We start from the raw sequence: 26,473 nt of genomic DNA on the forward strand, positions 1-26,473 counted from the left end.
TGGACTGGAGTTAGATTGGGACTCTGCCACGTACTAGCCTTGTGACTTTAGCAAGCTGCTTAATCTCCATTGATCTTACTTTCTTAATCTTGGGGCACCTGGGTGGTTCAGTCGGTTAAGCATTAGACTTGGGCTCAGGTCATGATCTCATGGTTCGTGAGTTGGAGCCCTGTGTCGGGCTCTGTGCTGACATCTGGAGCCTGGAGACTGCTTCAGATTCTGTTTCTCCCTCTCTCTCTGCCCCTCCCCCACTCATGCTCTGTCTCTGTCTCTTTCTATGTCTCAAAAATAAATTAACATGAAAAAATATTTTTTAAAAAAAGTATTGCCCAGACACTGTTCAATAAGTTTGACTTGCAAAAGGAAAAAGAAAAAAAAGTATTGTTGACAGTGACATGTACTTTTCTCCTGCTGCAAGGTTAAAGTTGGAAGTGATAAATTCTATAAAATATAAAACAATCCAGGTGGAACTAATACAGACTAGTATTCTCCAACCTCTTGGTCAATGATACATCTGTCAAATTGAGGCCATGCAACAGAACATTTGAAGGGATAAATTGGCCATTGGTTCCACTAACCACACTCCAATCTCTAATAACTCACTTCTCACAATACAACTGTACTCCCCTTAAATCCCCTAAGATTCACTATGGTTACTATCATTTGACACATTACAATTGCACCAAAAATTGAAATTAAAAAAAAAAAAGAATTTTGAAGTACATCAACCATCTTATTATCCTAATAAACATTTCCTAGTCCTTGACCACAAAGCAAATTATCTAAAACACAAAGTACAACTGCCATTGCAATTTATATGGAACACATTCAAACCATCATTTAGGAAAGGTATAACATATCCTTTTACCTACTCCTTTAGATAAATACAGGGCTTAACTACTTTTTTAGTTACTAAAAAACTGTGTTTATGGTGTGTGTATGTGTGTATGAATTCCTACTAAGAACTGCTAACACCATGCAATAGAAGGAAGATTAAAAATGTTTTATTTAGAGGTGCCTGGATGGCTCAGTAGGTTAAGTAACTGACTCCGGCTCAGGTCGTGATCTTGCAGTTCATGAGTTTGAGCCCCATGTCGGGCTCTGTGCTGACAGCTCAGAGCCTGGAACCTGCTTCACATTCTGTGTCCCCCTCTCTCTCTGTCCCTTCCCCACTCGTGCTGTCTCTCTCTGTCTCTCTCTCTCTCAAAAATAAATAAAAACACATTTAAAAAATAAAATGTTTTTTATTTAGGGACACCTGGGTGGTTCAGTCGGTTAAGCATCTGACTCTTGATTTCAGCTCAGGTCGTGATCTCACAGTTGGGTTCATGAGATCAAGCCCCATGTGGGGCCCCACACTGACAGTGGGGAAACTGCTTGGTATTCTCTCTCTCCCTCTCTCCTTCCCCCTCCCCCACTCACACTCACTCTCTCTCAAAATAAATCAACTTAAAAAAATGTTTTATTTAATCCTCTACTCTCAAAACTTCACCACCAAGAAGCCCAAATTAACAGTAATTTAGGGAAGATATTTTATATACCCACTCAATAAATATTTATTAATGGCTTATAATATGATTCTGGGTTCAGAGCTGTGGCCTCGAGGTGCAATAGTGAACAAGTACAGCCAGGGTCTTAGCCTTCAACTAGTAGTAGGTTCTATTGGAGAGTCTACATCTCTTTAGGATCTTATGTCAGTCTTTAACCATTAAGTTTTGTTTCTTATAAAGTCCTAAATCTATTTTATAAACTTTCTCTATTGGATCATTATGTATAACAAATTACTAATAATACTAAACTACTAATAGCAATGTCAATAAAGATAATGAATAATCTATAATATTCCAGGGAGAAACTTATGTATTATGTATGTTATCTCACTTACTCTTTACCCAGAGAAAGTAAACAATTAGGATCCACTGTTACATTTTCATAAGCAATGACAAATTTTATTTTATTAAAAAAATTTTTTACGTTTATTTATTATTGAGAAACAGAGAGAGACAGAGTATGAGCGGGGAGGAGCAGAGAGAGGGGGAGACACAGAATGAGAAGCAGGCTCCAGACTCTGAGCTGTCAGCACAGAGCCCGACGCAGGGCTGGAACTCACGAACTGCAAGATCATGACCTGACCCAAAGTCAGACGCTCAACTGACTGAGCCAGCCAGGTGCCCCAGCAATGACAAATTTTAAAACATGTCATCAGCTTACTACATTTTAGGGCTCTTTGTATAATACATTCTATTTAATTATTCTGCACTTAATTAAAATAAATCTGAGTGATAAAATTTTAAACATTTAGCTGTAAAAAAGCATAGTTCAATATACATTTTGCATCAATATTGGCTTCTATAATATATTATGAAAGGAATCAAAAATATATAGTCAATGATTTAGAATATTATACCATAGAGTCAATGGTTTAAAGTTCCAACAAGTTTTCTAATTTTTGTTTATTTTTCTATAAATAAATGGATTTTCAGGTATTTCTTATCACTCTTTACTTTGACAAAATTATATTTTTGCCGTGGTAAAATACCATTTTATTGTAAGTTGATTTTATTGACTTATTGTAATCTCTCAACTTCATATAACAATGTACTTTCTGAGACACTTCTTAGAGATGAAGCCCTGTTCATTAGGTTTGAGTATAAGTGAAAGTGATTTAAAGATTAAATCTATAACAGAACTAAATCTATAATAGGTGTTATACACCTTTAACAGCAATTAATCCCCCCATCTCTGTAACACACCTTAATGTGCTAAGTTCAATATATATATATATATATATATATATATATATATATATATAATCTAATAGAATGGAACATTTTGCTCTTTTTAAAAAATTTTTTTAATGTTTATTTTATTATTTTTGAGACAGAGAGAGACAGAGCATGAACGGGGGAGGGGCAGAGAGAGAGGGAGACACAGAATCGGAAGCAGGCTCCAGGCTCTGAGCCATCAGCCCAGAGCCCGACGCGGGGCTCGAACTCACGGACCGCGAGATGGTGACCTGAGCCGAAGTCGGACGCTTAACCGACTGAGCCACCCAGGCGCCCCTTTGCTCCTTTTTTAAAGGCCAGTATCAGTACTCACATCCCCCTGTCCCACCCTGTTCACTCACAAAATACACACACACGTGTATGAGCGCACACGTACTCTCATGCATGTGCACACATATGCACGCACACACCTTATTCACACTCTATGAAAACAAAACAACGTAGAAAAAATTTTAACCCCAAACCAAGTAAATTTTACTCTAAATACGGTTGCATACCTTTTCATTCTAATAATACTGTAATATCTCCCATGTCATTTTCAGTTCACACTATTAATTCTACAGAACAAAGCACGCTAAAGAAATTTTTCTCCAGGCATTAATGAAAATGACGTGAAAAATGTTGATTCATGAGAAAGGGTTAGCTTTAACTGAACAAACTTTCCATAAAATGTCTACCTATGAATATACATAAATCTATATTGTGATAAATTGTTTTAAAATATAAAGTTATTTATAAAGAAACTTTATGTCTTTTCTTATTTTTATTTTATACCAATCTCTAAATTCAGATTTATTCCATCGGTTAGAATTAGCGGTCAAGCATTATGAGTATTCTTTGGTTAAATTTGATTAACTTATTAACTAAGGAAAATGAACATTATTCAGAGAATGATTACAAACCACAATCTTGGGGCACCTGGGTGGCTCAGTCGTTTGAGCATCTGACTCTTGATTTTGGCTCAGGTCATGATCTCACGGTTTGTGAGATGGAGCCCCGCGTGAAGCTTTGCATTGCCAGCACTGAGCCTGCTTGGGATTCTCTGTCTCACACTCTCCTTCTGTCCCTCCCCTGCTCATCACTCTCTTTTTCTCTCAAAATAAATAAACAAACTTAAAAAAAAAAACACGATCTTCCTTCTGATCAAGATGATCAGGTGAGTCAAAAGACTTAAAAGTTCAAAATTATGAATCTACTATCAAATTTTTTTATCATGAGTTCTTTTTGCCTTTCCAGTAATCATGGATAATGATAGGATATAGAACTAGAATGCAGGTTTCCTGACAAATGACCCAGCTTTTAATTCTGTTGATCTATTTATACAATATTAGACATACAGAGAAAATTAAAAAAAAACCTATCTGACTAATTTAGCATTTTAATTTAACCTAAATAGAAAATATTACTATACCACCAATCTTATCTTTTAAAAACTTAAAAGCAGTCATAAAATTTATAATATATTGACTTTCTAATGACAAATTTATCACTTTCAATGAGTTCAGTTCCTATGGATACTTACAGGAAAAAAGTCTAGTATACTTCTCTAGTATACTTCTAACCCTAAGCATTTTTTTAACATACATTTAAAGTTTCTTACTTAGGTACATTATATTCATCCCTTCTACAGTTTTCCTCTTCATTTTACCTTCATAATAAGGAAACATATGAAGAGTGATAAAGGGAGGGAACAAAGATGGAAATGAGGACACAAGACACTTCTGAGTAAATTATTGATGAGAAAAAAACTAGAGGCCATTTATAAACAAACATTTGTTGGCTGTACAATTTTTAAATATCTTAATGTAACGTGTTGTTTCTTAATGTGAAAATTTTTATTTTTAGTGCTAACTCTAACTGCTTAATGGTGAGTATATTTAGCATAATCAAGAGCTGTCAATGATGTGGTCTGACTGAATTTAGAATCAGAATCCATTTACTACCGGGGTGCCTGGGTGGCTCAGTGGGTTAAGGGTCTGGCTCTTGACTTCAGCTCAGGTCATGATTTCACGGTTCGTGGTTTGAGCCACACATTGGGCTCCTTGGGATTCTCTCTCTCCCTCTCTCTACCCCTCCCCCACTCATGTGCTCTCTCAAAATAAATAAATAAACTTTAAAAAAAAAGAATCTGTTCGCTACCTGTGAGTTCTTGGCTGGGTTATTGGACCTCCCTAAGTCTTAGTCTTCCATATGTGTACTGATACCATCTGACCATTAAGATGGGAGGGCCAAGTGAGACAAGTTACACAATGCACTTGGCAAGGATAGATGCTCAATCAACATGAGCTCCCTTACTCTTCCCCTAATGCCAGCTGGCTGGCAGATCACATTAAACAAAAAAAGGAAGCTATGTTCTCCTTTTTCCAGACAGCTGGTAATCCAGACATCACAGGCCTTCTACAAACAATGTTGACTTATTTTTGCCACAGCTGATGTGTATATAATGTGCCTTGCCAGTTCTCCTCCTGGGTTGAATTCATGACTTGTTTTTCTTTATTGCTCCTCGTTTTGTGGAACCAGATTGAGGTAAAGTAGTAGTTTTGTAATGTTTTGTATAGACTTCATTTATTGTATTGTAGTAACAGCAACAAAAATGTTTTACGGTATTTGGTCCTCACCACAGCCAGATGATGTGTAAAATATTACTCTTTCCAATCTGTGGATGGGGCCACTAAGAGATACAGGTTAAGTTACTTGCCCAGCATCATTTGGGTAGCAGAGACAGAGGCAGGATTTGAATTGAGATATCCTGATTCCAGAGCTTGCACTCTAACCCCACAGACATGAAAAAGAGCTAGATTTGCATGAAGAGTAAACATGGGACTTAAATTTCCATCTACTTCCTATTGCACTCAACTGAGGAGTCAGGGTTGGGGGCCAGCAATCACCAAACATCTGAATGATATTAATTATGCATTTATTTCAAAAGAGGAACACTGAAATTTCCTCTTGTGGGTACATATGCATCTCCTTTTACATCACTCCAGTATAGTACCTATAGGGTATATCTTCAACAGGCAACACATTTTTTTGTTATGTCTAAAATATTCTACAGGGGTACCTGAGTGACTCAGTTAAGCATCTGACTCTTGGTTTCAGCTCAGGTCATGATCTCACAGTTCGTGGGTTTGATACCCAAATTGGTCTCTGCACTAGCAACACGGAGCCTGCTTGGGATTCTCTCTCTTTCCCTCTCTCTCTGCCCCTTCCCTGATTGCATGCTCTCTCGCTCTCTCTCTCTCAAAATAAATAAACATTAAAGAAGTAGATTAAATAAAATATTCTACAGTTTCAGAGGCATATTCCAGCTCTTTTTCCTTTTACCTAAGGAGAAAGGGCCACATAAGCAGTAAATGCTTAGAATAGTATCTGGTACATAGTGAGAGCTGTATTATTTATTATTTTTGTTAATATTGTAATGTTGTTATTACTATTTACAATCCAGAGTCTGTGTAGAATAGTGTTTAAGAGTCCAGATTCAGGGGGAACCTGGGTGGCTCAGTCAGTTGAGCGTCCGACTTCGGCTCAGGTCATGATCTCACGGTTTGTGAGTTCGAACCCCGTGTCGGGCTCTGTGCTGACAGCTCAGAGCCTGGAGCCTCCTTCTGCTTCTGTGTCTCCCTCTCTCTCTGCCCCTAACCCACTCGCATTCTATCTCTGTCTCTCTCAAAAATAAATAAACATTAAAAAAGTAAAAAAATAAAAAAAGAGTCCAGATTCAGGAGCCAGATTGCCTGCATTCTAATTCCAACTGCACTCTTTGGTAGCTGAGACCTTGGGTAAGTCATTTAACCTCTTCAGTTTCCTCATCTATGAAATAAAAATAATAGAATTTATCTCATTCAGTACAATGATATAAATTTGGTTAAATTTTATATCACATGGCAATATACATAAAGCCAATGTTGTCTGAAACGATGGTGAGAATTTCTTCCTTTCGCCTTATCTGTGCATACCCATGTATAGGACACATTCAGGGAACACAATTCATTCAGCAGTGTTACATCAGGTGTAGGCATCAGCAGGATGCTCCTTGGAAGGCTATAAAATTAACTGAGGAAGATTGATTTCAGAGCTCCTGGCCTCTTTGGTCTCAAGGCCAATTGAGTTTGAACCCAGATTCTGCTACTTGATAGTTGAAGAAGTAATTCCATCTCTCTAAAACTCAGCTGTTTCCTTTGCTATAAAGTGGAAAGGATATAACGACCAGCTCATAGAGTTTTATTTGGATAAATAAATGTCTAATGTAATTATTTTTATCATCTCAATTACATGCAAGCCCCAAATTATTAGTGTCCAAAGAATTCAAAAAGAGAATTCTTCTGTCACTACTTCTTCCTTGAAGAACCTACCTTGAAAAGCATGAAATTATATGAAATTATTGTTACAGATGAAAATAACATCCTCTACTTTTGTCCATCTGGTAAAAATCGGAAATTTTGCAATGTATGATATTTGTTTAAAATAGAGGCATCGGTAGTTGATTTCAGAGTTTAAAAATCTACCCATACTTCCCATTTTAAGTAAATAACATCATTTGGATACGTCAAAATTTGCTTTTAAAGACACAGAGGCACACATCTTGCAAACTGTATTTTAACCAAATTTATATCAATGTTGAAAAATGTACTTATACCAACAGAGTTTAAAACAATAGCTTTTGAATATTTGTTTCTCATTCATATTAACCAAATATCACTTGTCTTAAAGCTGCCATTAAATTAATTACAGTAGAAAGTTCTGCAATACATTCCACCCCAAGGACATGAAGCACTATGAAATAGAGACATATGCTAGAATGAATGAATTCACTGGGAAAAGGATGAGACCTGTAAGATCCCTACTCCTTTTCACATTTGAAAGGTGTTTTAGTAATATCTTATAAGTTGAAAAGAAAGTTCCTCTTCACACACTTCATACAATTTTTAATCACTAGCCCTGAGATATAAACTTGAATTAGAATAATGGGTTTAAGTTGTCTTGCCGAATACTATGACTGAAAGTGTGCCTAATAAGTAACAAAATATAAGTATAAAAAGATACTCAGAAAAATACAAGTGAGGCTGATGGGAACAAAGAAACTGAATCTTATTCAGTTCAGTGAATCCCCCAGCACTGTAAAAAAATAAAAAATCAAATGACCCATCTTCTTTCTGAGAAGCTATATTCATAGGAATCAACCCAACCCATTCCAACAGCAAGGATTTACAAGTTTCAGGAGATTACAGTGTACTTTGTCATTCTTTGGCCAATTACCAGGAACAACAAATGTGGAAGAAGGTTTCTCTTTTATCTTGTCTTTGACTACAAATTATCCACCACAAAATTTTTAAATATATAGCTGCTCAGAATGAATTGGTAGACACCTCCCCTATTCTTACTTCTACAATCACAGTTTCTTAAGAGTGTTTTTTGTCACGAGACACTAAATTTTTAATAGGTGTACTTTATTCAACATAGAGAACAGGCTCTACTGAATTAAAATATTCCCCTGAATGATTATTCTAGATCTCATTTAAAAACTAATAGTAGGTAGATCCAAAATGGAACTGAGGTAAGCAAAACAAAACATCTTTTGTAGTTTCCTGATTAGTTGTGAGGTATATACTTTAATGTCACTATTTATATGGTCTTTGTAACATTTAAGTGACCGAATTCTAGACATAAAATCAAATAAACACCTAAAATAATCAGCAGCTCCATGTTGGATAAATAAATATTGTCTAATTGCATAGTTACTGTATCTCTTCTAGCCATCAACCATGGGACTTTGTAACATGGATAGTCTCCTTTTAATCAGGCGACAGGACAGGTTTAAGACAACTTAAGGGCCGTTACCAACAAGCTGTGTTACAATATGAAATAAATTAATATTTGAATTTTGATTTACAAAAGCTACATTTCACTAATGGTCCATTACAGGTGGAATGTTTATTTCTTTAAACATTCACATTTGCGGGTTTCCTTTCAATTTACAAAGCCAAAGCTATAGTCATCAAAGCCAATCCTGTTAAATATTCAAAGCCTTGAGTTGACAAGAGTTGAGTTCTCACAAGAACACAGCATATGAAACAAATAATATGGGATGAGATATGGCACCAGTGGAGCAGGCCAGGCCATTTGCAATGCTCTGTGCACAGGGCCACTCTTGGGCCACTCACTTTATCACACCTCGTATGGCTGCTTGGCTCAGTGTCTACTCTAAAGTCTGTCTCTTCTTCATGGCTTTTAATTACACAAGCTCACTGCTTAAATGCAAGGTTTAAAATGCAACTCAGAAAAAATGATTCTTTGTGTCCCTTGAATAACTGTGAAATTGACACTAGTTTTCTTTTTTCTTAATTATTTTTCTTGCTTATTTATTTTCAAGAGAGAGAGAGAAGGAGAGAGAGAGACAGAGAGAGACAGAGAGAGAGAGAGAGAGAGAGAGAGAGAGAGAACGTGAGCAAGCAGGGGAGGGGCAGAGAGAGGGAGACACAGAATCTGAAACACGCCAGGCTCTGGGCTGTCAGCACAGAGCCTGATGTGGAGCTCGAACTCATGAACCGTGAGATTATGACCTGAGCCAAAGTCAGATGCTTAACCAACTGAGCCAGCCAGGCACTCCGCCACTAGTTTTCTTAAGTATTGTTTTCAAAGTTTACTTAAGTTTATTCTTAAGTATTTGTTTTTTATTTTTGTTTTATTCTATTTTCTCCAAATTCATACAGGTCACTGAGTTCTTAACAATGGTACTTTATAGTTTCTAAGTTAAGTTCAGTTAAAAGCATTTATTTTGCATCTTCTTGGTCAACAGCGTGAAATTATTATAGTCGCAGAATTATTTTCTTTTCAAAAATTTTGGAATTATAATCAGACAAGCCTTACCTGCCATGATAAAGAGGTTTTATGTAAACATAAATGCTATTATCAAGGATTCAAGTTTGGATAATATTGGCTAATGTTAAAAGGTATGGACAAAAAGGTATGGACAACTAGCAAGTTTGTATCTTCTGATATTCAAATTTCAATTAATAAAACACTTTCCTCTTTGAGCAAGGGACTTGGAAATAAGGACCATGTCAAGCAATATGTATTTGCAAATTGCTATTCTTCATGTGTAAGATAGTCTGTGAAATTATTCTATTGAGTCTGTCTGGTTTTATTATGATTTCCCAAAGCAATAGGAGTAGCTACCATTTTTAATTCATTGTTATTGTTGAGTTTCCCCTTCCTTCTGGAATTAAGCAAGCATAAAACGTTTATTACAGGCCATTTAATGTAATTAGTTGTTCATGGGAATGCCATGGACAATGTTCAGGTTGTGGCAACTGACCTATGATTTTATTAGAACTGCATATAGACCGGAACAACAACAGTAAATAAAAGCAAGAAGTTCAGTTCAGCTGGAGGCAGTAGCAAGGAGAGGAAGATTGCAAACATGAAGGTGCATCCTCATGTAAATCAAGGAGGCAGCAGACGCATGGCAAAGCTAAATGGGGAGGGTATGGAATCAAGGAAGGAGGGAGGGTAAGGAAAACATTCATCTGAAAGGAAATATGCCTAAAATATATCACTTGAGGAAGGTCACTGTTCCAAAAAAACGAGGGGGACACATCTGCAGTAGTAATTCTCTGTTGTAATAAAAGAGATTTTAAAAACACATTGTAAAGTAGTAAAGTAGTTGTAAAGTAGTTATTTTGACCTCTTAATGAGATATTCAGAATGACTCCTTGTCTCTCTTCAGAGGCAGTATCCACAGTGGTCACGCACAGGGCTCTTGAATTGGATCTGGAATTCTGACTCTGACACTGATATGGTAACTTATGTAACCTCTGTCTGCCTCAATTCCCTCATCTGCACAATTTTCTCATCTGCAATTTGTAACACTGTTTTGAGAACTAAATATATTTAAGTATTCAAAGCACTTAGTAAAGTGGCTGGCACATAGTAACAATACATGTTCACTATTCTGTCTCGACATTTTTCAAATTCACTACAGAATGTGAGCTGAAAGGACAATTAAATGATGGCACTAGTATATTTTCAAAGTATGGCTTTACTACTTAATATACACAGAGAGCTAACAGATCAGAAATACCCGTGCTCATCTAGGAATCTAACCAAGTATAGATCTCGAGATAATGGTAAAAATGTTATCAGAAGTTCTCTAATTTTCAGTTACAAAGGTTCATTCCTATGTAGGGAAGTTTATCTATAATATTATCCACAGCATGGAAGTTTTAATGCAATCAGAATATGGCTCATGGTGCACACTTGCTGATATCCTGGATTTTAGAGGAGCAGATTCTCTCTGAGCATATTTTAGTTCTTTGGAAAATTGTATGTTCACATGCCTATGAGCACCATTTCCCTCAGAAATCATCTCAGCCGTATTTCTCCCCCTGCTATTCTAAGCATTTGCCCAAGCTGACTCCAGGACAGTTAATTCTGCCTATTTTATTTTATTTTATTTTATTTTATTTTTACAGGGAGAGGGTAAGCAGGGGAGAGGCAAAGGGAGAGGGAGAGAACCTTAAGCAGAATCCACACCCAGTGTGGAGCCTGCTGCAGGGCTCCATCACATAACCCTGACTGGCATCGTGACTTGAGCCGAAATCAAGAGTCAGACGCTCAACCAATTGAGCCACCCAGGTGCCCCTATTCTGCCTCCTTCATTTTAAAGTTTTATCTTTCCATTTGTCTTCATGTAACATAAATTCCACAGCTACAACTTTTGGCTGAATTACACTTTGGGGGATGCAAAAACTAAGGGACAGAAAGGAAGAAGTAAATGAGGCAAGACTTTACGTTTTCGATCACTTAGAAGATTATAGTTATAAATGCAAATGTCTTTTTCCCAGTACAGGGGGAGTTTTTTTTTTTTTCTCAATGGGCCTTATTTCAGGATTAGGTTGTATGACTCAGCTAGCTGGGGCAGCGCAAATTGTAGCCCAGCTGGGCAGAAAAGAAGCAATTTATGTAAGCAAAATAAGTGTAGAAAAAAGAAATAGAGCCATCTCTGCATATGATGATCTTGTGAGTTCACTCCTGAGGGATAATCTACATTAAGAGAAATTCATGATAACTGAAATTTAACCCCTAACACTGTCCCAAGATCAGTATTTCCTTTATAAATGGCCGTGCCAGCAAAGGAAACAACCAACAAAACTAAAAGGCAACCAACGGAATGGGAAAAGATATTTGCAAATGACATATTGGACAAAGGCTATAGACAAAATCTATAAAGAGCTCACCAAACTCCACACCCGAAAAACAAATAACCCAGTGAAGAAATGGGCAGAAAACATGAATAGACACTTCTCTAAAGAAGACATCCGGATGGCCAACAGGCACATGAAAAGATGTTCAACATCGATCCTTATCAGGGAAATACAAATCAAAACCACACTCAGATATCACCTCACGCCAGTCAGAGTGGCCAAAATGAACAGATCAGGAGACTATAGATGCTGGAGAGGATGTGGAGAAACGGGAACCCTCTTGCACTGTTGGTGGGAATGCAAATTGGTGCAGCCGCTCTGGAAAGCAGTGTGGAGGTTCCTCAGAAAATTGAAAATAGACCTACCCTATGACCCAGCAATAGCACTGCTAGGAATTTACCCAAGGGATACAGGAGTACTGATGCATAGGGGCACTTTTACCCCAATGTTTATAGCAGCACTCTCAACAATAGCCAAATTATGGAAAGAGCCTAAATGTCCATCAACTGATGAATGGATAAAGAAATTGTGGTTTATATACACAATGGAATACTACGTGCCAATGAGAAAGAATGAAATATGGCCTTTTGTAGCAACGTGGATGGAACTGGAGAGTGTGATGCTAAGTGAAATAAGCCATACAGAGAAAGACAGATACCATATGGTTTCACTCTTATGTGGATCCTGAGAAACTTAACAGAAACCCATGGGGGAGGGGAAGGAAAAAAAAAAAAAAAGATGTTAGAGTGGGAGAGAGCCTAAGCATAAGAGACTGTTAAAAACTGAGAACAAACTGAGGGTTGATGGGGGGTGGGAGGGAGGGGAGGGTGGGTGATGGGTATTGAGGAGGGCACCTTTTGGGATGAGCACTGGGTGTTGTATGGAAACCAATTTGACAATAAATTTCATATATTAAAAAAAAATAATAAAAAAATAAATGGCCGTGCCATAGCTGTGCTAGAATAATGGCTTATACATGCTATGCGCACATAGTGATGAGACCTCTGCACATAAACACTATTCTTTTTTTTTTTTTTCCCTTTCCCAGCATTTGAGAATGAGGCTTTTATTCCAGGAGCTACAACAGCGCTTCTCAAACCTTAACGCATCAACGAGATAGCTGGGGATGTAGGTGAAGATGTAGATTCGGATGTGGTAGGTCTACGATGGAGCTCAGGGTTCTGCATTCCTAATCACTTCTGGGGTGAGCCTGATGCTACCAACCCACCAACCATACTGCGAACAGCATGCCAGCCCCACACTGAATTTTCCTAGGATCTCTCCCAATTATCACATTTTTTGAGCCAAGGTTAAAAACTGAATTGTGACCTTCCCCCCGCAGAGATAAATTTGAGTCCTAACCCCCCAAAATTCAGAAGATGAACTTGTTTGGAAATAGGAAGGGTCCTTAAAGGAATAATTAAGTTAAAATGAGAACAGTAGAATAGGTCCTGATTCAGTATGACCGCTATCTTTCTCAAAGGGCAAATTTGAGACAGACACTCACAGAAGGAAGATGTGAAGACAAAGGGAGAAGACAGCTACCTATAAGCTAAGGAATGCCTGAGGCTGCTAGAAGCTCAGAGAAAAGCCTGGAACAGGTCTTTCCCTAGCGCTTTCAGAGGGAGCACTGACCTGCCAACACCTTAATTGTAGAATTTTTGCCTCCAGAGCTGTGAGACAGTACATTTCTGTTGTTTAAGCCACTCAGTTTGTGGAATTTTGTTATGACAGCCATAGGAAAGTAATACAGCTACTGTATTAATGATTTTTCCCTGACACCTCTTCTGTCTCCTCCTCTCTTGACACACACAGAAAATGTCAGTGCACCGCTAAACTTAGTACAACGTGAGGAATGTGAAGACAACATCCCACACCCAGATAAGGTAATACAAAGGGGTAGGTCATGTATCTTAGGTTTGCCTAAGAAGAAAGCTCGGGTTAGTCCTACAGTTATTTCAGGTGTTAACCATGACATAGGTTGAATCTAACATTCATGGTGTCTGTTGTTAGTTCCCCCTAGGAACCAACAAACTTGACTTTTAACACTCTCAAGGAATATATCCTGAGATTTTTGTGAATCTCTAAATTCTCAAATAACTTCTATGACATATAATGTTCTTCAGGAAATGAAACATAATTAAAAACGTGGAGTGGCCCCTTAATAATGGCACAAATGTAGACCTAAAGTCAATTATAAAGGCATTAAAACAATTTCACAAATTACTTTCTTATTGTTTTTGCCTTTGTTTTATAGCACATTTGGTGAACTCATTTTGACAAAGGTTACCAATACTGTTAAAGTAGAATTCCATAATGTATTCGAAACTGCTCTTGTCTATTGAATTCCCATTTAATTCTACTTCTTCACATCCTTGATGCCTCATTAGCAGCCCTACCAATTGCCTTTCTTTTTTCAGAGCCAATTTTCCACAATGAAACAAAGTTTTGTGTTTTCCTTTTTGAAAACCATGTCATGAGAGTTATTAAGTTGGCAATGAATACACATAGAAAAACAGCCCACACAGACTTCAGTGGAAGGTGTAGGCAAGCATGAGATGGCTAAGTGCTGGGTCCATACAAATCAGTTTTACAGCAAACACAATACAGACACATTCCTCAGAAAAAGGACAAATTACTTACAAGGCAGTGTAGACCTTTGCTTTCACTTTAAAATACTAAAACGAACAAACAAAAAACAAAACAAAACAAAAGCAAAAACAAAATGCTTCCAAGAGCTATGAAAGTTATGGATGCGAAGTTCTTGATTCTGATACTTTGCCACTCTTGAATAGACTTCATCTTACGTTTTATACTCTCCACGGTTCCCATCTGGGGGTGGTAACACTACCTTGAGGGGAATTTGGAAAAGCAAGGGAGTGTCTGAGTTTTCACACTAAATGGAAGGAGTCGTTGATATTTAATGGGCAAGGCCTGGGGAAACCAAATAAAGCAAAGCAAGGAATGATAAATCTTTGTGCCTCACCAAATGCCCTTGTAGGTAGAGGTCCTCAACCCATTTTGGCATTTCTTTAAGATTAATGGCCTTTCCAGTTTGGGCTCTGGGTTCACCTTTTGACTTCTACCAGAAACCATGCTGACTTCATAGGTTTCTTTCTCTGTGATTTCACAGGTGTGTCTTTACTTTTCATGTTCAAAGAATACTAGTTTCTTACTCTTTCCACTTTACGGACTTTCCACTTTATGGACTGTGATAAAGTATATACTGTGTAACTAACATACCTCTTCTTCCTGGTTTGTTGTATCTTTATTTTTATTGGGTATTATAAATAAATCTGACAAAAACAATGTTCTTCAGATATAACACCTTATACTCTGGTTTCTTTTTGCCTTTTACTAAAGATAGAACCCCTTAGAGGTGTTTTAAAATACTCTTTTATACAACTTTCCAGTTCCCTCTACCATTACTGTTACTGTCTCACTCTTTCCTTTATCCATTCTGTCTTCAAACATAAATAAGTGTGCACTATGAGTAATATATTGTGTTAGCCTCCATGGAAGGAGGTCACATTCAATGCTAATCAGATCTCTTTTCTGTGATAGTCAGATTTACCCTGTTTCATCTCTCATTATTTTTTTTCCTTATTCTCTCTGGTAACTTTTTCCAACTTTATCATTTTTTGTAACCTAGAAAACATTCACTTCTCCACAAAATCATGGCAATTCTATTTGCTAAAATATCTCCATTTACAATCTATACTGATTAGCTTTTTCATGACTTCTACTACAGACAAGCCCATATACATATTTTATCATTTTAACCTCAAAATATGTGATTTGTATTAATATTACAGGTATAAAAACTGAGACTCTGAAAGGTTAAATAAACTTTCCCATAGTCAAATGACTCATTCATGGATTTCAAAACAGGTCTAGCTGACCCTAGTGCTTGTGTTATTAACACATATAAACCATACCTGGTAATTAAAATCACTCTCCTGTGACTGTCAGTGAACTTTTTATATGCCCTACTTTTAAATTTTAGCACAGACACATTTGACCTTCATTCTCAGAGTCTTGACTAAATTCATCACGACTATTTTAGAAACCTTCCAAGAGTCTATTAAAAATAAACCAAAAACTACTTTAAAAATGTTCTAGATTTCTGAACTAACACATAACCACACAGCAGAAGCTCCAAATATAACTAGGTAGTCCTCTGTGATTTTTCGATGCTTGCAGGCATTTGAAGTGCTGTGGATTTGCCTTAATCTGTTGCTAGGAACACTGCACATTGCTCCGAACAACCTGCCAGTCTGAGAAACCTAGCGTGAATGACATCAGTGTTTCTTTTATTCAGGTCAGAGGATGGTGTGAGGTGGTATGAGAGGTCATGGAAAGGGAGGAATTCTAGGATAAAGAAGCTAACAAGAGGAATAGGAAGTGAAAAAGGAGAAAGAATTGACAGACCCTAAGGAAAGAGCTTTCCAGCTGAAGCCCTCCTGTTTCCCACCAAGCACACACCCCTGGAATTGGTTCAGTCTAGTCTGATAACAACTGAGAAGGGCCAGTGCACAGCGGACAGTGTCTAATTCCCTTGTCACACCAATGGAAATCATAAACCGGAAACCTGCAGATACCAGAGAGAGTGATGCCACTTTGAGGCCTCAATCAAATGTCGGATTTGAGAGTCAGGAGAACTAAGAGAAAGAAATCCACCTACAATGTTTTCCTAACACGTGTCTGGCTCCAGGATAAAACACAAAGCATCAGTTCTGGCATTTAAAAAGTAATTAGATTTATATTTATACCTTCTTTGCTTTTTTTCATCTCAGAAACTTGGGTACCTGGGTGACATAGAGGGTGGTGGGGCAAATGGCACAGAGAAAGGACCATGTTGATGCCTCCCTTCTGCTATGGTAATGGCCATGATGGCCACCAAGCCTAGGTAACTCCCAAGTGGCAGAATGCCATTTCCAACCCTGCTCACAGCTGCTTAGTGATGTGGTTGGTATGGCAACTACTCTGTGCCAGTCAGCACACCAAAGCCTTCTTTTAGCAGGCATATTGTTTCATATTTTGCATCTAAATCTTTAGCTTCTCCAGAATTTTTTTGGGGGGGTAAGGGATAAACACTTTTTTTTCCCCAAATGGCTATCTAGTTGTACCAGTATCCACTGTCAACTCACACATCCTTCCCCAGTGTTTTGAAGTTCCATATCTATTACACACTAAACTCCTGTGAGAAATTCCAATAACTGGAATGGAGAAATTAAATCGGGAAGGTAAAAAAAAAAAAATCCATTCCCACTGAAACACCATATACATGCTTTCTTCTTTCCTAAATGTTTAAAAATGGAGAGAAGAAATGGTGCAAGGGGAAATGCCATATTTCTAGGGTTTCTCCTTCCTCGATTTTGAACTATTTTTAGCACATGTTTATTCTAATCTGATAAATCAATGATCCTATTCAACTATTAAAAGTTATTTGATCCCTCTGTACACTGCTGATGACTTGAGGAATAAGGACAGTATGAATTACATTTGACAGTTCCGTTGAAACTGAACTGCTACTCAATTTATGCATTTATTACCAGAATCCTAATATGGAAGTATTAATTGTTAGTCCCTATATTATTTAATATATCGCTGTGTGGGACAAGTAAAATATACCTAATTAGTCAGTAAAGAGGATTTAGTTATTTTTAGCCTTTTTGTTGATTTTTTTTTTTTTGAGATAGAAAGATAGACAGAACACAAGTGGGGCAGGGGCAGAGAGAGAGGGAGACACAGAATCTGAAGTAGGCTCCAGGCTCTGAGCTGTCAGCACAGAGCCTGACATGGGGCTCAAACCAATGTACCACAAGATCATGACCTCAGCCAAAGTTGGATGCTTAACTGACTGAGCCATCCAGGCACCCCTATCTTTTTGTTGTTTTAGAGAGCACTGAATTTAAAAAACAAAAACAATGAAACGAAAACCTCTTTGGAGTTCACTAGGAGGGTTGCCTGGATTGATAGGGAGCATTTGGTGTCAAAGAGATTGTTGTCCATAGTGGACTAACCAGGTGAACACCACAACTGGCAAAATGATACTAAGTAATCTATTACTGTGTGGGAGTGTTAACTTGTATTAGTCATGAGTTTTTATTTTCTGTATTTCTTATGATTTGACATCTGGGGTCCTGCTGACCCTGGAGAGACTGCCCCTCCCAGGGTTAGCTAATTTCTAAATATAGCAAATAAACCATATGCAAATAAACCAACCCAGAGCTGATATCCCACTTTATAGGCTCTCACAAGGCTCTCCTTCTGGGACGCTATCCATCTGCCCTAACCACCTCAGGGCCAGGTACCCAGACAACTAGAGACAGCCCCTAATACCCTAGAGCCTGCTGACATTATTCAAAGCCAGTACTAAACCTTCCTACCTTGACTTGCCTGTTCCTTTCCAAGGAAACCACAATAAAGACTCATCCATGGTTTCCCGTCTCTCCCTCTGTCTCCTGACCAACCTGGTGTTTCCTCAAGTGCCCCCCACCTCCACCCCATGGCATACTGCACCTTCTCCTCTTGGTAACTATGAGTCACAAACTATCTCTCTTTTCAATGGCAATCATCTCCTGATCTATTGGTCTCACTATCCATAAATAATAATAACATCTGCATTTAAAAACATAGTTCTCATATAAACTTATAAAGAAAAGGAGATAGTTCTTATAGATACAAAATAATCCCTCTTAACAACTTGATGTGCTCGTATAAGAGTTATCAATCCAGTGAAGCCCTATTCTACAAGAGAATAGGGAAGGGACAACCTCCAGTATTTTATACTTTATCATCAAAATATTCAAAGAATGCTGACCTTTAAAATATCCTATCAGAAGAGAGCATATAAAAGTCTCTTTATATTGATTTTGTTATGTTGGAGTAGAATTCTTGAACATTCTCTTAAGATCCAATATGCTTGTAATAGGAAACTTTGCAATGATTTCCTGTTGATGGTTTCTTAGCCATTAGAAATATTGGAAGTTGTTAAATACATTGTCTCAAAGTGATTATCTGTATTACATATCGAAGAGAATCATTTGACTATCAGAATGTAAAGAATTTAACTTGCTATTAGCATTAAAAAATAAAGGTTTTAAAAAACGGGAATTGTATTGGTTGTAACATATACATTTGAGATAAGTTACTTTGGTGAGTATCTCCTACAGTGGCCAAAGAGACAGGCAGGCACAATTTGAATACATCTTGTAACAACCACACTCTATGCATTCCATTTCCTTTGTAGATCTTAGATTCGAGACAAATAATGAGACCTCTTGAACAGAGTTGTGGACAATGTTTTTATCTCTGTTTCCAATGGAGAATCTCCTGCTGCCATATGCTCTTACTCAAAGTTCTCAAAGTTCTCACTGAGGAGCCCAGTGACTGTTAGGACATTCCTCCACCAGAGGAATAATCTTATCATACACCATGTTTTCCATGTTTCTTGTTTCCAAATAACCTAGGCTTCCACTAAGGAATCTGGAAGTAATAGTTAAAAGTTGTGTGAGTGCCCATTACTTCATCTGAATCTAAACCACTTGGGGAGGAGTTAGTAGGCAGAACCGAACTTAATTACCTTAATGTTAAGGTAAAGAGACATAAAAACTACTGATATCACTTTAAGTAAACCCCATATACCACAGATCGCATTTAATCTCAATTTACCAAAGCTCTTTGTAAAAGTCTGTGTTGGTATGTGTAAACAATTGTTGATAAAGGTTTCCAAGCTAACTAGTTATAGACTAGAAGGAAAGAACAACATGAATTGCCAAATTGTAAGCATAATAGATAATGGCCATTCCCTGCCTGGTAGACATTCTTTCCCAACAACCACCCCATTTTCCTGCTCAGAGGGGGCAGTAACCACTTGATCTCAGGGGAGATGGGTCTTTCCCCAGTTCCAGGAGATAAATCACAGCTGCTTTCTTGCCCAGGGTAAAGAGATTGAGTATAGGTCTAAAGAAAAAAAGGTTTAGTAAATTAAAACCTTTATAATTTTAAAGTGTAGAATAAAGGAGAAAGCCGAAAGAAGGAAGAGAAAAACCAAGAACATAATGTTAAATTTAGGCTTTTTAAAAAATTAGAGATGCTTATCAAATATATAAATAAAGGCTAATCTTTTTCTTTAACTGAGAGAGCTTAATTGCACAGAAGTAAATGTGTTTGAACAGACTGGCATGTGCTTTGAGGTCAGTACCTATAATCTCTAAACCTTTTTAAACCTCTTTGCATATCGCAGTAAGCTAGTTATCCAAAGAATAAACACAGACACTATTCTAGGCTTTTTTTTTTTTTTTTTTTTTTGTGGCTGTTTACATTGATTATGGTTCAAAAAATAGATGACTAAGTTTCTAGTCTTTTTGCATGGAAGGTGATCATGTGTACAGATGGACACCACTTTTGAACATATTGGACTGTAAGTGGCACAGAGATGTGGATACTGTCATATTGATAGAGCAATCGTAAGAAGCCCTCCATCAGATCTTTTCAGTCATAGAGAGAAAGTCATATTAAACTCTTTTATTTATTTTTTATTTTTTAATAACATTTTTAAGTGTTATTTATTTTTGAGAGAGAGAGAGAAAGAGAGACAGAGTGTTGAGTGGGGCAGGGGCAGAGAGAGAGGGAGACAGAATCCAAAGCAGGCTCCAAGCTCTGAGCTCTCAGCACAGAGCCCGACATGGGGCTTGAACCCATGAATCTGAGCCAAAGTTGGATGCTCAACCAGCTGAGCCACCCAGGCACCCCCATGTTAAACTCTTTTAAGGAAGTTGCCGAATTTTAGATTGTGGCTGCAGAAAGCCAAGGTAGGGGAGGTTCCTATAAGGAAAGGCCAGTCACCAATTCTTTGTACACTGCAAGTTCCATATCTGTCAAATGAAACTGTTGCTGCTTTTAATTGGCACAGAAAGCATGACAACGGTAAAGTCGGATGTTTTCTGTTCACCATTCCACGGTGTCCTAACAGTCTGAAAGCAAGAAACCATGACGAGAGTGTCCAAAGAACTCAGCAGTCCATGTGTATGTAACAACAGGTGACATTCTAGCTTAGAATATTAGACTCTTCTTCCTAACTGACATAACACAAAAGTGGGACAAATGATTTTGATATTGTATGTTAGCTACACAGTGTTTTGAACAATTTTAATGTTCAGTGCATTTTAATATAACTTATTATACTTTATTAGTTTAAAGAAATCAACCTAAAATAAAGTTTTATTTTTTTATTCTAACTTTATCAATCTTGGCAACAGAATTCAAGTTAATTAAGACAGATGAGTACATTCAGACAGGTTGACAACATGTTTTATTACGAACTTTTGCTCTTGGCTTCATTTCTGCTGACTATGAATTCCCTTAAATGTACTATTGTTCTTTCACTAGACATAAAAATTTGAGCAGTTGATGTACTTTTCAGTAGCCCATCCTAATGATTCCTCGTCTTAACGTATACTATCTTTTCCTTTATTGTAAACTTCGATAGCTTTTTGAATTTTTATTCTTACTCTATTCATATAATACCAAATTCCCATGTTTCCCTTTTCTAGAACATGTATTTCACAAATACAAATCTCCTGTATATTTATTTAGATACAATAATACAGTGTCTCTCCTTTATATTTTGTATAGGTTCAGTTAATTAGTTAACACACAAAACCAGTGAAAGATTAAGGCCTGTCAGCTTACCCAGACCACATTTTGGATTCCTTTGTACTCCTAGTGAGTACACACTCCACACCCCCGCAAGACAGTTGTATTGTCCTTGTGTGTTCAAAACGTGAAGTTCCAAAATTCAAATATGCTGATAGTGAAAGACTTATAAGCTGATTTGGTTAATTGTAAATGCATTAAAATATAGCTGAAGATTATTTGGGTTTCTTTTGGTTCTCAAGCAGTTTTTTTTTTTTTCGCACATATGTGCGTAAGCACTTGTGTGCGCACGCGTGTCCACACCCACACACCCACACACACACACACACACACACACACACACACACACTAATAGCCAAGCAGTTTTCATTTTGACAAGCAAAAACACAGAAACTCCCATGTTACTTCTATCACCCGATCAGAGCCCAAGGCACTCTGCTCTCCGCAAAGTTTCAACCACTAAAATGTGGGGGAAGCAAAGAAAACACCACAGCAAGAACTCCAACAACTAGCAATTCCGATTTATGTCCGAAGCAGTTTTCATGTGCTTTCAGATCAGCATGGGAATTCTGTATATGAACAGCTAAGGTAATTTGGCAGCAGCAATTAATGAAAAAAAATTCCAAGAAAACAGCACTAAACTGATCACATTTCAGTGTAAGAACAGCACTGTGTCCAATCCATTGCCACAATTTGACACTGTGGAGAGCTGAATGGATCGTGACAGAAAACAAGGGTATAAATAAAACCACACGCAGTCTAGGTCCTGGCTTTGTGGTGATCTAAATATCCCCAAATTATCAAACACAATAAACAGCAATACCTGGCAATTTGTCTCCAAATTAATGAGAAAGCACCCAGCTCTCACCTTGCACAAACACACACTTCAGTGGTCAGTGACAAATGCAGGCAGCACTTGCAGGCTGGGAGACCAGAACAGCTGCTCTGTCCTGAGCCGCTTAAAGCACATTGGAGCCCGGCTCCGGTCCTACTCTCCGTTGGTTCGCTGCAGTTTCTCCCATGACTCCATCACCCAGGAATGGAAACCACTGCCCTCTCCCCAGCACTAGTGGGCTCCCCAGCTACTGAGCTCAGGTAAAAACGCTGAGTCCTGCAAGGTCGCCACAAGGTGAACATGGGCAAAAACAGTATAGGGGAAATGGAGGGACTGGCAAGGAAAGACCCTAACCTCCAGACACTTTGCCTTTCAAGAGATTCCAAAGTCCATAAATCAGAGCTGCAACAATAGGCAGAGAATTGGTAAATCTGAAAATCCCCCAGTGGCACTGAGCCAATTTGCTAACCCAGCGGTACTCTTTAAACCATAATCTCTCTCACTCCCTCAATCTCTGTCTCTGTCTCTGTCTCTGTCTCTGTCTCTGTCTCTCCACACACACACACACACAGACACACACACACACACACACACACACACACAGATTTTAGTGTAGCTATTCTAAATTATCCAGACGTACTTCTCAAGACAAAAAGTTTTTGTATACCCTTTCCAGGTAACAAAGCTTAAAAATTATTTGCTAAAATCAAAATAAAATAACTGTATAGAGCAAACTCATTTCTGGTCCATAAACTAATTCATATTAGTGAAGTCTTGCTTTTTATGCACATACTGGACTTATGCAAACACCCTCCCACACTAAAAAGATGGTAAAGATGTGTATATTCAGAGCTGATTGGCAGAATCAATGAAAATTTCTCGTAAAAATTCCTATCATCTTTTTCAAGATTAGTCTTGACATAGGCACATTTTAATCTGGAGAGGTTTCAAGAAGGAATTTCTTCCTAAAATACAGGTATGTATTTTATGTATGTATGTTCTGTATGTATATGTTATAGACAGATACAAACATGTTTATAAATGTTTCCCTGGAGAATCTCCCTGAGTGTTTATTTCTCATATTTTGGTTTTCCTATTAGAAGTGGAGAAGGAACAATTTTTTAAGCTTGCAGGTACATTTTGAAACAATTATCTTGCCTGTGTATTTTTTCTTATTGGTAAATAATTACTTACTGAAGTTTAGGTTGATTGCGTGAACAGAGAACAGTTCTCCCTTTACCACTTTCCTCTCCCCTCTTTCTCTAACCACCACCATTCACCAGCCATATGAATGTAAGCAACTCCCTGAACCTCCCAGGCATCAGTTTTGTAATCTATAAAATGGGTTTTGTTTTTTTTTACTAGTGTCTGCTTTGTCTGCCTCCTGGGATGGTGTCAGGGTGAAATGGGAGAACAAGCAAAAGCAAATGCTTTGTAAATTGTAGAACACTGGAAAAGCACAGACTTGCTGCATTTTCCTCCCTTCAGTTGCCTGTTAGTACTGGGACGAGTGAATTACTTTCCTGTTCTCAAGAAGGATTCCTTAGGCTTCACAGGAAAGTGTTTGTTTCAAGTGGTCTATAAATAGAGTTTAAGATTTCATTGAACTGCTGTTCTCCTTGGGGCGGGTCTTGATGGCAGTGACCACATGTCCAGAGTCAGTTAATTGTGAGCAACATGAGCACATGAGCTCCGTCTGGTCTTTGAGGCAGAACCAGACCAGCTTGAAACCCTGAGAGAAAATGCTCACGTGATAGCCAGTTTCACAGTTCACCTGGGGTCAGGGTGTAGCTCAGGTATTTGAGGGAGGGGTTGCCCAAAGGGATTGAGGAAGGGGAAAGGTTGGGGTGCAATGCCAGATTCACTGCTGAGTTAATTCAGTAACAAACAATTCTGGGCATTCGTGCTGGTGTTCTAACAATTACATATGCATTATTTAGAGACTAGCTGGTTGTAGGGAGGGGGGAACCAAGAAGGGAGACTAGGGGCGCCTAGGTGGCTAGGTTGTTAAGTGTCAGACTTTGACTCTGGTCTTGATCTCGCGGTGCTGGGAGCCCCCAGTCAGGGTCCATGCTGACAGCTTAGAGCCTAGAACCTGCTTCAGATTCTGTGTCTCCCTCTCTCTCTCTGCCCCTCCCCCACTCACACTCTGTCTCTCTCTCTCTCTCTCTCTCTCTCTTTCAAAATTAAACAAACATTAAAAAAAAAAAAGAAGAAGGGAGACTAATGGGGAACCAGAAAGGAACTAACAATGTGAGCGCCTGTCTCACGAGACACACAGGGCTGGGAGCTTCACAGATATTCTCTGAGTTAATGCTCACAGTAGTCCTACATGGTAGTCATTATTATCCCCATTTCACAGATGAAATGAAACAGCCTGCACATTGTTACTGGTGAGTGGTGGAGCTCGAATTACTGTGGAGGTCAGCATGGCCTAGAGTCCCATATTCGGAGAAAATTGGTTTATTTATAACTTTCTTGGAAATAAAAAGGAAATAAAATTTGGTTTTCAAATAGTGGGGGTAGGGAAGGCAAGAAGGCAAATTTTCAAGGAAACTTCTTGAGGTTATTTATTGGGCAAGTTAACTTTTATAAGGAGTGCAGACATTTTTTAGGAAAACGCATTTTGATTTTTTAAATAATACAGTTGTTGTAGGATACAGGGAAAACATTTTAATATATGCAAACAATTCTTTTTTTTAATAATTTGATCCTGCCTGTCTTCAAATTGATTCTGAGGTCTTCAAGCAGATTCTGAGGTCTTTCTCTAGAGCAGAATAGCTTTCTGTTTTTCAACATCCACTAAACGCATTATTGTATTTTATTTTGTTTAAATTACTGATCCTTAGGAATGCCCACAAGAAAGCAAGGTAATGTCTTACCATTAAATGTAGCAGGAAAGTCATGTTTTCAACTGTAGTTTGGAGTATAGTAGAAGAGTCATAATTTTCAGTCCCCTGGATCTGAGGATATTCATAAAATGTCAGATTCGTTCTACCTATTTTATTTGAAAGCAGAGGCAGGGACCAAACTGCAGCCCTACATGGTATCTGTTTTGGCTGCCCCCCACTTTTTAAGATTTTTAAAATGTTTATTTATTTTTTGAGGGAGAGAGAGAGAGAGAAATAGTGTGCAGGTGGGGGAGGGATAGAGAGAGAGAGGGAGACACAGAATCCGAACCAGGCTCCAGGCTCTGAGCTGTCAGCACAGAGCCTGAAGCGGGGCTCGAATCCACGAACCGTGAGATCATGACCTGAGCCCAAGTTGGACGCTTAACCACTGAGCCACCCAGGGGCCCCTTGGCTGTCCCCTTTTTAAGTGGCATTCCCAGCTGAAGTTGTATATGCAAGCCAATTCATATCATATCTTATATTCCTGCCTTTGATCTCTCCCTTTTCTAGATTTTCGAAATCTTTTCTGAGAATGCCAGTGTCTAATTATACCTCTGCTTTTAACATTGCCATCTGCAAAGTGCACCATCCAAAATGCCTTCATAAAACTAGCCTTCTCCTTCTTCCTAAATCTAGTTTTAGAAAGAAAACGATTCGTCTGGCAGTCTTGCAGATAGAATCAGTTTGTCTCAGATATTTTTATTAAAGAGAAAAGTATAACTGGGCCACTAAGTTAGTAATAAGTCAAAATAAATAGTGGAAAAAGGGAATAAATGCAGGTACTTTAATATCAATTTTTCAAGTTAAATTCTGAATGGAAAAAACAAAACCACAGCATCCTACACAACCGATCAACCCACGTAAAAGTAGACCAGGGACCTTCAGTTACTTGCTCATTTCCTTGCTACTTTTGCTTACAATATACATTTTGGCACTCACTACAACCCCCTTGTTCTCATGGAATCATATTTAACTAAAGAGGAAGTGAAATAAAGGAGTGAATCTATTGGGAAGCTGATAATGACAAATACAACATTTGGTAAAGTAAAAAGGCTGCTTTGTCTCATTCCCAAACCCATCTTATTTCTGAATGAA

The 26,473-nt window shown here is 38.0% G+C and overlaps 1 protein-coding gene across 4 annotated transcripts in view; it reads right to left on the reverse strand.

The window, feature by feature from the left end:
• ARHGAP24 (Rho GTPase activating protein 24) overlaps positions 1–26,473 on the reverse strand; it is a 512,696-nt gene that overhangs the window by 146,729 nt on the left and 339,494 nt on the right. Inside the window, exon 1 of one of the 4 annotated variants that reach the window (XM_042935994.1) lies at positions 22,521–24,543. The exons of the other annotated variants lie outside the window; for them this stretch is intronic. The gene's annotated coding sequence lies outside the window, so the exon portion shown is untranslated. Of the gene's footprint in view, positions 1–22,520; positions 24,544–26,473 lie in introns of those variants that run through there. 4 annotated transcript variants of the gene reach the window in all.

This window comes from Panthera leo, chromosome B1 (genome assembly GCF_018350215.1).
Source record: "Panthera leo isolate Ple1 chromosome B1, P.leo_Ple1_pat1.1, whole genome shotgun sequence".
Classification (NCBI taxonomy): Eukaryota; Metazoa; Chordata; class Mammalia; order Carnivora; family Felidae; genus Panthera; species Panthera leo.